This window comes from Meriones unguiculatus, chromosome 3 (genome assembly GCF_030254825.1).
Source record: "Meriones unguiculatus strain TT.TT164.6M chromosome 3, Bangor_MerUng_6.1, whole genome shotgun sequence".
Taxonomy (NCBI): Eukaryota; Metazoa; Chordata; class Mammalia; order Rodentia; family Muridae; genus Meriones; species Meriones unguiculatus.
In genome coordinates, this window is record NC_083351.1 from 81,738,202 (window position 1) to 81,749,689 (window position 11,488).

The window sequence follows — 11,488 nt, forward strand, 5'->3', positions numbered from 1 at the left end:
AAGTTCAAAAGAAGAAAATTAACTTTGAATTCCACATATACCTTCCCGGTGTCTGCAACAGAGAACAAATAGGTTTGAGGGTGCTTTTTTTTTTTTTTTTTTTTTTTTTTTTTTTTTTTTGCTTTTTTTTTTTTTAAGGTGCAGTGAGCTTTATTGATGGGTAGAGCTCCCTGGGCCCCTCCCGCTACTCTGGGGGTCTGGGATGGAAACCGTGAAGGAGATGCTCAGTGTCAGGGGCTGAGTTGGGACAGGGACTCCTCAGCAGGGCCTCTCTCTTGCTCTTGTGTCCTTGCTGGGGTGGGTGATGGGGGCTTTTTACTCCTTAGAGGCCATGTAGGCCATGAGGTCCACCAGCCTGTTGCTGTAGCCGAATTCATTGTCATACCAGGAAATGAGCTTTACAAAGTTGTCATTGAGGGCAATGCCAGCCCCAGCATCAAAGGTGGAAGAGTGGGAGTCACTGTTAAAGTCACAGGAGACAACCTGGTCCTCAGTGTAGCCCAGGATGCCCTTTAGTGGGCCCTCGGAACCTTCTTGATGTCATCATACTTAGCAGGTTTCTGCAGTCGGCATGTCAGATCCACGACAGACACGTTAGGGGTAGGAACGTGGAAGGCCATGCCAGTGAGCTTCCCGTTCAGCTCTGGGATGACCTTGCCCACAGCCTTGGCAGCACCAGTGGATGCAGGGATGATGTTCTGGGCAGCCCCACGGCCATCACACCACAGCTTTCCAGAGGGACCATCCACGGTCTTCTGGGTAGCAGTGATGGCGTGGACTGTGGTCATGAGTCCTTCCACGATGCCGAAGTTGTCATGGATGACCTTGGCCAGGGGGGCTAAGCAGTTGGTGGTGCAGGAAGCATTGCTGACAATCTTGAGCGAGCTGTCATACTTCTCATGGTTCACACCCATCACAAACATGGGGGCATCGGCGGAAGGGGCTGAGATGATCACCCTTTTGGCCCCACCCTTAAAGTGGGCCCCTGCCTTCTCCATGGTGGTGAAGACACTGGTGGACTCCACAACATACTCGGCGCCGGCATCGCCCCATTTGATGTTGGCGGGATCTCACTCCTGGAAGATGGCGATGGGCTTGCCGTTGATGACCAGCTTCCCGTTCTCAGCCTTAACTGTGCCGTTGAACTTGCCGTGGGTAGAGTCGTACTGGAACATGTAGACCATGTAGTTGAGGTCGATGAAGGGGTCATTGGTGGCCACAATCTCCACCTTGTCACTCTTGAAGGCAGCCCTGCAAACCAGGCGCCCAATACGGCCAAATCCGTTCACCCCGACCTTCACCATCGTGTCTCAAGGATGAGGCTGGCACTGCACGAAGAGATGCGGCTGTCTCTGGAACAGGGAGGAGCAGAGAGCCTTGAGGGTGCTTCTTAATAGGATTCATTATGTAGTTTTATTTCATAAATTATTACCATAAAACTGCCAGAATTACAGGAATGCATCTTATAAGTACACTTTCTATAGCAATGTATAATTCTGACCACTATTGACTTTCTAGATCAGCGTCTTCAGAAGAACCCCACCGCTGCCTTTGGCTGCCCACCTCCACACTGAAGTCCAGAAGCATGCAAGACCATAATCTGCGACATTCAGATCTACCTCATTGGGTCCCAAATTTTCAGTATTGCTGATCAAAGTTCTCTGCCATAAATGTCATTTTGTCTTTTATTTTTAATGCTTTAGGTCGAGTAAGTTTATTCCCTGTGAGGTGTTGCTAGAAGAAAGGTTAGATTGATTGCTCTTTGCGACAGTTCAGTTTAAAGAATTAGAAGCAGAACCTTTAGAGACTCTGAATTTTTATAACAAAAATTATTTTGATTTGAGTGTTCCAAATGTTTAAGATTGTAAAATTACATAAAAGTTTATGATGTTTGCTGTAACTGCTGCTTCCAACTTTAGCCCTTTTCCCTTCACAATTACTAAGAACTTTTCTGCCTTCCTGCTCAGAATTTGTATAGGGCTGCCAGTCTTTTCCAAAGAGTTGTAGAGTTTCATTATTCAGTCTAGCTTCCTCAAGATGTAGCAAGTGAATATATTTAAACACACCATGTTCTAAGGAATACAGACTCGTGTCCTAAATATAACCAAGAATCCAATAAGTTCTGATAGAAAACAATCCAGAACTCGAAAAAGAAAAGATCAAAATTACTCAATTATTTTAGCAGATTGATGTGGTGAAATATGGGAGACAGATGTAGGTCATGATGGTTTGAAAAAAAATAATATACTCAACTTTCTGAGTGTTTAAAAAAGTGTTTAAGTAATTTTTCAATAATTTCATGCAATGCATTTTAATCAAATTCTCCCCTCTCCTCTGCTCCCTGAATTCCTCTTGCATCTACCCTCTCCATACTCACCTTTTTCCCTTTTTTGCATTTATTCACTTTACATCCTTCTCGCAGTCCCCTCCTTTGTTTTTTATATTAATTTTATGTTTTATATTAATTTTTATTTTTATATTAATTAGAATTTATTCACTTCGTATCCCAGCTGTAGCCCCCTCCCTCATTCCCTCTCTATGCTACCCTCTCTCCCTCATTTCCTCCCATGTCACTCTCCAAGTCTGCTGATAGGGGAGGTCCTCTTCCCCTTCCATCTGACCCTGGCTTATAAGGTCTCATCAGGACTGGCTGCACTGTCCTCATCTGTGGCCTGGCAAGGCTGCTACCCCTTCCTGGGGAAGTGATCAAAGAGCCTGCCACTGTCAGAGACAGTCACTGTTCTCCTTACTAGGTTACCCACTTGGATCCTGAGCTGCCATGGGCTACATCTGAGCAGGGGCTCTAGGTTATCTCCATGAATGTTCCTTGGTTGGAGTATCAGTCTCAAAAAAGACCCCTGTGTCTAGATATTTTGGTTCTGTTGCACTCCTTGTGGAGCTCCTGTCCCCTCCAGGTCTTTATATCTCCCCCTTATTTCATGAGATTCCCTACACTCTGCCCAAAGTTTGGCTATGAGTCTCAGCCTCTATTTTGATATCCTTTTGGGTAGAGTTTTTTCAGAGGCAATTTGTGGTAGGCTCCTGTCCTGTTCCCTGTTTTCTCCCTCTTTATTGTCCTTCTTGTTTGCCTTTGAAGATTGAGCATTTTACCCAGAGTCCTCCTTCTTGCTTAGCTTTCTTGGGTGTACAGATTTTACAATTTTTATTTTTTTATCTTATATTATATGTCTAATATCCACTTATAAGTGAGTATATACCATGTGTGTCTTTCTGCTTCTGGAATACCTCACTCTGGATGATCTTTTCTAGATCCCACCATTTGTCTGCAAATTTCATAATTTCCTTGTTTTTAAAAGCTGAGTAATATTCCATTCTGTAAATGTACCACTAGTTCTGTATCCATTCCACCACTGAGGGACATCTGGGTTGTTTCTAGGTTCTGGCTATTAAGAATAAAGCTGCTGCAAATATGGTTAAACAAATATCCATGTTGTTTACTTGAGCATATTTTGGATATATGCTTAGGAATGGTATAACTGGATCTTGAGACAACTTCCTGAGCAGAATAAAGGCTCTAAGACCAACAATCAATAAATGAGATCTCACTAAACTGAAAAGCTTCTGTAAAGCCCCCTTCTTTCTTTCCTCCTGGTCCAACCTTCCTCCCATCCTCTTCCCCCTTTCACCACTACCTTTTTCCCCAGAAAAGTTCATCCCCTCCACTGTACAAACCCAGCTTTGCTCATGAGTTGTGTCAGGACTGAGTGTATCTTCTTCCACTGAGGCTGGACAAGGCAGCCAAGCTAGAAGGAAATGATCTTAAAGCAGGGGATAGAGTCCATGTCAGAGAAGCCACTGTTCCACATGATAGGGAACCTACATAAAGACAAAGGTGCTCCTTGGTAACATATATGTATGGGGTCTAAGTTAAGTCCATGTGTGCTGTTTGGTTGATGTATCAACCTCTGTAAACCCCCACGAGCCTAGGTTAGTTGACTTTGTTGGTGTTCTTTTTTTTTTTTTTTTTCAATGCAGTTTATTCAGAAACCTTGAACAATCCTCGGACCCTGGGGAAAGCCAGCCCACAGCTTAAATAGCCTCTGGGTAGCCAACCCAGGCGTGCCATGTGGGCAATGCAGATAGGTCCACATACATGGAAGCAAGCCAGATCCTCAGCCTTAGCCAAATGTGGAATTGTTCGTGACAGAGAGCACTCACCATCGGGAAGGTGGAAGGCAGAAAGAGTTCTTATTCCCCCAGGTCCTCTACCCTACCCTCCCAACTCTTCCACAAGAATGTTTGGCTGTGGATCCCAGCATTTGTTTCTATCCGTTGCTGGGTGAAATCTCTCAGAGGACAGTAATAGATCTGCAAGCATAGCAGAGTATCATTAACAGTGTCAGGGGTTGGTTGTCTCCCTCTCATAGGGTGGGTCTAAGGTTGGGCCATTCATTGTTTGGACATTCTTTCAATCTCTGTTCCATCTTTATCCTTACACATGTTGTAGGTCGAATAATATTTTGGTCAAGGGTTTTGTGGGTGGATAAGTTCAACCTGGCTAAAAGGTGTCCACTTCAGTCTCCATCTCTCCCAGTGCTAAAAGTCTCAGTGAGAGTCACCCCCATATCAATCCAAGGGCCTACCCTGCCATAGGTATTCAACTTGTCCCATTGACAATCTGGTTTCCCTTGGATTCCCTTGTCCTTCAACGCTCTCTTGTCTCTTAACCCCACCCTCTCCACATCTGATCCCCACTATCCTTTCCCTCCCAAAATCATCTGCTAATCAGTTCTCTCTCTTTATCCATTTTCAATATCTATTCTACTTCCCCTTCTGAGTGAGACTCAAACATCCTCCCTTGGCTCCTCCTTGTTACTTAGCTTCTTTGGATTTACGGACTGTAGTATGGTTATCCTGTACTACATGGCTAATATCCAGTTATAGGTGAACCCATACCACATGTGTCTTTCTGGGTCTTGATTACTTCACTCAGGATTATATTTTCCAGTTCCATTCATTGCCTGCAAATACCATGATTTCCTTGGTTTTAATAGCTGAATAGTATTCCATTGTGTAAATATGCCATGATTTCTTTTTTTTTCTTTTTTTATTTTGCTGAACAAATATTTATTGAGAACCTAATGGTCATTAGACTTGTGGAAGGCATATCTGTAATTCAAAAGGCCAATGAACTTAGCTCAGATCACAAATTTAGCAAAATAATTATTAAATACTACATTACAGACTGGAAGTAAAAAATAAATAAATAAATTAGCTAGCATTTGTTTTCTTTTCTTTTCTGTTTTTTTCAATGCAGTTTATTCAGGAACCTTGAACAATCATCTGACCCTGGGGAAAGCCAGCCCACAGCTTAAATAGCCTCTGGGTAGCCAACCCCGGCGTGCCACGTGGGCAATGCAGATAGGTCCACATACATGGAAGCAAGCCAGATCCTCAGCCTTAGCCAAATGTTGAATTGTTCGTGACAGAGAGCACTCACCATCGGGTAGGTGGAAGGCATAAACCAGCTCCATCTTTAAGGCACAGCATTCTGCAGCTCTCTACAGTTCCCCCTTTTTGTTTTAGATGCATCAGGCAAGAGTAGAGGTCTGATCTCTGATATTAGAAATAAATTGGGACTTTGTACTGATGTTCATTTAGGTGTCATCCACCCAAAGAGCATCAGACCCGTCCGATACCTTTTTCTCAGAGGCGGGACCTGGGGCATCAACCCGCATGCAATCAGACATGTACTTCTCTGGGTCAAAAGTGGCTGACCCTGAGTGCAGTGCTTAGCCTCGCATCCTGAGTGTAACATTTTAGCTTTTTATGTTAGCCAACCATGCTTGGGGAGACTGTCCTGCTTCAATGGCTGTAAAGGCCTGAATGGTCATGGCTGCATTAAAACAGCGTAGTGCCATGATTTCTTTATCCATTCTTCGGCTGAGGAACATCTGGGTGGTTTCCAGTTTCTGGCTATTAAGAATAAAGCTGCTATAAACATAATTGAGGAAATGTCCTTGTGGTATGGTGGAGCAACTTTTGGGTATATGCCAAGGAGTGGTATAATTGGGTCTTGAGGAAGAACTATGTGCAATTTTCAAAGAAACAGCCAGATTGATTTCCACAGTGGTTGTACAAGTTTGGTCTCCAACAAGCAGTAGAGGAATGTTCCCCTTACTCCACATCCTCTCCAGCATGTGCTGTCACTTGAGTTTTTGATCATAGCCATCCTTATGAGTATCAAATGGAATTTCAGAATTGTTTTCTGTTTCCCGGATGACTAAAGATGTTGAGCATTTCTTTAAGTGTTTCTTGGCCATTTGAGATTTCTCTGTTGAGTATTATCTGTTTAGCTTTGTACCCCATTTTTAATTGGATCATTTGGCTTAAAGGATTGTTAAAGATCTTCTCCCAATATGTAGGCTGCAGTTATGTTCTATTTACAGTTTATTTTGCCTTATAGAAGCCTTTCAGTTTCATGAGATCCCATCTATTGTTAATCTTAGATGCTGAGCTGTTGGTGTTCTGGTCAGAAATTTGTCTCCTGACAATGAGTTCAATGCTATTTCCAACTTTCTCCTTTATTAGAGTTAGTGTATCAGATTCTATATTGAGGACTTTGATCCACTTGGACTTTACTTTTGTGCAGGGTGATAAATATGGATCTATTTGAATTCTTCTGCATGCAGACATCCAGTTACATCAGCAACATTTGTTGAACATGCCATCTTTTTTTTTTTTTTTCCTATTTTATAGGTTTGGCTTCTTTGTCAAAAATCAAGTGTCCATTGATGTGTGTGTGTGTGTGTGTGTGTGTGTGTGTGTGTGTTTATTTCTGAGTCTTCTATTTGATTCCATTGATAGACTCAGTGTGGTTTTATGCCGATACCATGTATGTTGTTTTTATTACTATTGGATTGTTAAACAGATTAAAATAAGAGATTGGCAATACCTCTAGAAGCACTTTTATTGTAAAAATAAAAATTTTACATATCCTTTATGTGTATTTTTTTTCATATGAATTAGGGAATTGCTTTTTCAAAGTCTGTAAAGAATTGTGATGAAAATTTTATGGGAATTGCATTGAATCTATAGACTGTTTAATGAGATGCCAAGTTTTCCTATGTTAATCCTACTGTTCCATGAGAATGGGGGATCTTTCCATCTTCTGGTATCATCTTCAATTTCTTTCTTCAGAGACTTGAAATTCTTATTATACAAGTCTTTTTCTGCTTGGTTAGAATTACCCCAAGGCATTTTATATTATTTGTAACTATTGTGAAGAATGTTATTTCCCTAATTTCTTTCTCAGCTCATTTATTATTTGTATATAAGAGGGTTACTGATTTTTTTAGTTAAATTTATAACCTGCCACTTTTATGAATGCATTTATCAGCTGTAGTTCTGATATAATTTTGGGATTCACTTGTGTATACTATTATATCATATGAGAACAGAGATATTTTTGACATCTTTCTTTCAATTTTGTATCCTTTAGATGTCTTATTACTGTAGCTAGGACTTCAAGCACTGTATTGCAGAGATATGGAGAGGGTGGGCAGCTTTATCTTGTTTCTGATTTCAGTGGAATTGCCTTAAGTTCCTTTCCATTTAATTTTAGGTTGACTATAGGTTTGCTGTATATTGCCTTTATTGTGTTTAGGTGTGTGCCTTGAATCCCTGGTCTCTCCAAGAATAGTATCATAAAGGGATGTTGGATTTTGTCAAAGACTTTTTCAACATCTAATGAGATGATCATGTGCTTTTTGATTTAGTTTGTTTTTGTGGTGGCATAGTTTGATGGATCCTTGGGATGAAGTCTACTTGATCATGGAAAATGTCATTTTTGATGTGTTTTTGAATTTGGTTTGCAAGTATTTTACTGAGAATTTTTGCATCAACCTTCATAAGGGAGATTGGTCAGATATTCTCTTCCTTTTTGGTTCTTTGTGTTGTTTAGGTATCACAGTGACTGTGACTTTGTAGAATAAGTTTGGTGTTCTGTTTCTGTTTCATTGAATAGTTTGAAAAGTATAGATATTCTTTGAAAGTCTGGTAGAATTCTATGCTAAAACCATCTGGCCCTGACTTGTGTGTGTGGGTGGGGGAGCTTTGAACAAATGCTTTTGTTTCCTTAGGGGAAATAAGACTATTTCACATGTTTATCTGGTCTTTGGTAAATAGAATCAATCAAGAAAATATCTATTTATTTAGATTATCCAATTTCGTGGCATACAGGCTTTTAAAGTAAGGCCTAATGATTCTTTGGATTTCCTCCTTGTCTGTTGTTATGTCCCCCTTTTCATTTCTTTTGTTGTTGTTGTTGATTGGGCAATGTCTATTTGACATTTACTTAGTTTGACATTTACTTATTTTTCTCAAAGAAGCAACACTTGGTTTTGTTGATTCTTTGTATTGGTCTCTGTTTCTACTTTATTGATTTCAGCCCTGAGCTTAATTATTTGCTTTTCTCTAGTCCTCTTGTGTGTGTTTGCTTCTTTTCTAGAGCTTTCAGGTATGCTGTTAAGCTGCTAGTATGTGATCTCTCAGAATTTCTTAATGAAGGCACTTAGTGCTGAAGACAATGCAGCCAGTCCTAAAAAGACCTGATAGGCTAAGGTCGGATAGGGGAGGAGGACCTCCCCATCAGTGGACTTAGTGAGGGTCATGGGAAGAGATGAAAGAGAGAGGGTAAGATTGGGAGGGAATGACGGAGGAAGCCACAGCTGGGAGACAAAGTGAATAGAGTGTAATTAATATAAAAATAAAATTATTTTTTAAAAAAAATAATTTTTCTCTTAACACTGTTTTCATTGTGTACCATAAGTTTGGTATATTGTGCTTTCATTTTCATTGAATTTTGGAAAGTCTTTAATTTCTTTATTTCTGTGCAGACCTAGTGGTCATTGAGCAGAGAGTTGTTCAAGAGAGTTGTTCAGTTTTCATGTTTGTAGGCTTTCTATTGTTTCCATTGTTGTTGTGTTCCAACTTTAATGCATAGTGTTCTGATAAGATACAAAGGGTTATTTTAGTCTCTTGTGGCTTTTGAGGCTTGCTTTGTGACTGACTATATTGTCAATTTTGGATACAGATTTGTGGGTGCTGAAAAATAAGGTATTTTCTTTTGTGTTTGGGTGCAAACGTCTGTAGGTATCTGTTAGAACCACTGGATTCATGACATCTGTTAGTCTTTTATTTTTAAATTTATTTTTTTATTAATTACAGTTTATTCACTTTGTATCTCAGCTATAGCTTCCTCCCAAATCCTGTCCCAAACCTACCCTCCCTTCCTCATCACCTCCAATTCCCCTTCTCAAGTTCCCTGATAAGGGAGGTCTTCCTCCCTTACCCTCTGACCCTACCCTATGCGGTCTCATCAGGATTGGTTGCACTGTCTTCCTCTGTGGCTTGGTAAAGCTGCTCCCTCCTCAGGGGAAGATGATCAAAGAGCAGGCCACTAAGTTCATGTCAGAGACAGTACTTATTCCCTATACGAGGGAGGCTACTTGAAGACTGTGCTGCCATGGGCTACATCTGTGCAGGGGTTCTATTATATACAGATGTTGACAATAATTTCCATGGCTCCATTCAGGTCACTTTCTGAACACACCCTACAAAGTGAGAAGTAAAACCTAAATGTTCTTCCTTTTTCATTTTCTTCCATCTTCTTACTATCAGTCTTTCCTGTATAGCCAAATTCGTTATGATTTCTGAAAGCCATTTTATAAGGTATATGTAAATTTAAAAATGATGTTATAAATATTAAGTGTGCATCATTGAAGGATTTTGTAACTAGAACATTTTATTCTTATTTAAAATTGTGTGGAACCTAAATCTGTTAGAAGATAAGGTGGGGAAGTGCCTTGAACTCATTAGCACAGTAGACAACTTCCTAAACAGAACTCCAACAGCACAGGCTCTAAGAGCAACAATAAATAAATGGGACCTCATGAAATTGAAAAGCTTCATAAAACAAAGGACACTGATGTGAGAACAAAACAACAGCCTACAGACTTGGAAAGGATCGTCACCAACCCTACATCTGACAGAAGGCTAATATCCAGAAAATATAAAGAACTAAAGAAGTTAAAAAGCAACAAATCAAGTAATCCAAATAAAAAAATGGGGTACAAAGCTAAACAGAGAATTCTCAATAAAGAAATATCTAATGGCAGAGAAACACTTAAAGAAATGTTCAAAGTCCTTAGTCATCAGAGAAATGCAAATCAAAACAACCCTGAGATTTCACCTTATACCCATCAAAATGGCTAGGATACACTGCAAATTTTGATACAAAAATTCAAGTGACAATACTTGGAGAGAATATGAAGAAAGGGGAATCCTCCTTTACTGCTGGTGGGATTGTAAACTTGTACAAACTATTTGGAAATCAATCTTGTGCTTTCTCAGACAATTATGAATGGTGATACCACAAGATCCAGCTACACCACTCCTAGGCATATATCCAAAATATGCTCAAGTACACAACAAGGACATTTGTTCAACCATTTTCATAGCAGCTTTATTCATAGTAGCCAAAATCTGGAAAAAACCCAGATGTCTCTCAACAGAGGAATGGATACAGAAACTGTGGTACATTTACATGATGGAATAATACTCAGCAACAAAAAGAAAAAAAAAAGGAAATCATGACATCTGTTATCATTTTTCTATTCAGTTTAGCTTTTAATTAAAATTTATGTTTTATATTAATTACAATTTATTCACTTTGTATTCCAGTTGTAGCCTCTCCCTCATTCCTTCCCAATTCCATCCTCCCTCTTTCATCTCCTCCCATGGCCCTCTCCAAGTCTGCTGATAAGGGAGGTCCTCTTCCCCTTCCATCTGACTGTAGTTTATTAGGTCTCATCAGGACTAGCTGCACTATCCTTGTCTGTGGCCTGGCAAGGCTGTTCTCCCCTCGGGGGAGGGTAGTCAAAGAGCTAGCCACTGAGTTCATGTCAGAGACAGTCCCACTTCCCCTTACTAGGTTACAATCAGGGGAAGGTGGTCAAAGAGCCAGCCACTGAGTTCATGTCAGAGACAGTCCCTCTTCCCCCTACTAGGTTACCCACTTGGATACTGAGCTGCAGTGGGCTACAGCTGAGCAGGGATTCATACCTATGAATGGTCCTTGGATGGAGTATCAGTCTCAGAAAAGACCCCTGTGCCCAGATATATAGGTTCTGTTGCTCTCCTTGTGGAGCTCCTGTCCTCTCCAGGTCTTTATATCTCCCCTTTCTTTCATAAGATTCCTTGCACTCTGCCCATGGTTTGGTTATGAGTCTCAGCATCTGCTTTGATACACTGCTGGGTAAAGTCTTTTATTGGCCCTCTGTGGTAGGCTCCTGTCCTGTTTCCTATTTTTTTCTCCTTCCAATGTGCATCCCATTTGTTTTCTGAGTAAGGATTGATCATCTTACCTAGGGTCCACCTCCTTGCTTAGCTTCTTTAGGTGTACCTATTTTAGTATGTTTATCCTATATTATATGTTTAGTATCGCTTATAAGTGAGTATATACCAT

General features: G+C 40.5%; 1 pseudogene; it reads right to left on the reverse strand.

Moving 5' to 3' along the window:
• Nucleotides 1-300: 300 nt before the first annotated feature.
• Nucleotides 301-1,371, reverse strand: LOC110540429 (glyceraldehyde-3-phosphate dehydrogenase-like; annotated as a pseudogene).
• Nucleotides 1,372-11,488: the final 10,117 nt, after the last annotated feature.